Raw genomic sequence first — 466 nt, 5'->3', positions numbered from 1 at the left:
AAATGCATAGTTAAAAAAACAAAGCGAAATGGCAGAGTTTTGTGCAGTAATATCTGCCCTTCAAAGTTCATGCAACCAACTAATGCAATTTTTTCCCTTTCATTCGTAAATCTGAATGCAGTTCAGTCATGTGAAACCATCTACAAAATCCACAAGATTAAGCAGTTTGCCAAGATTAATATCTAACAGTTGAGCACTGGAGAAAGTGAGGAAATAAGGAGGTAAAACAAACAACAACAAAAAAGACCAAGTTAGCTAGATATTTCAACTACATTAGGGAGGTGAATGTCAAGGCTACAAAAACGAAACAAAAACTCGGAGGGGGGGAAGTGGCAGCATTTTTTTTTTTTAAACCAATTTGTACAAGTTTATAGTTTACTTTGTTTCCAAGTTCTCAAACCTTTCAAGATCTGAAAAGCGAGATACTGTGTCTAAAGGGAATGTTTTTGTTTTGTTTTGAATTCAC

This window comes from Elephantulus edwardii, unplaced genomic scaffold (assembly GCF_000299155.1).
Source record: "Elephantulus edwardii isolate Elephantulus edwardi_28Jun2011 unplaced genomic scaffold, EleEdw1.0 scaffold00039, whole genome shotgun sequence".
NCBI lineage: Eukaryota > Metazoa > Chordata > Mammalia > Macroscelidea > Macroscelididae > Elephantulus > Elephantulus edwardii.
Note: the sequence above shows the minus strand (reverse complement) of the source record.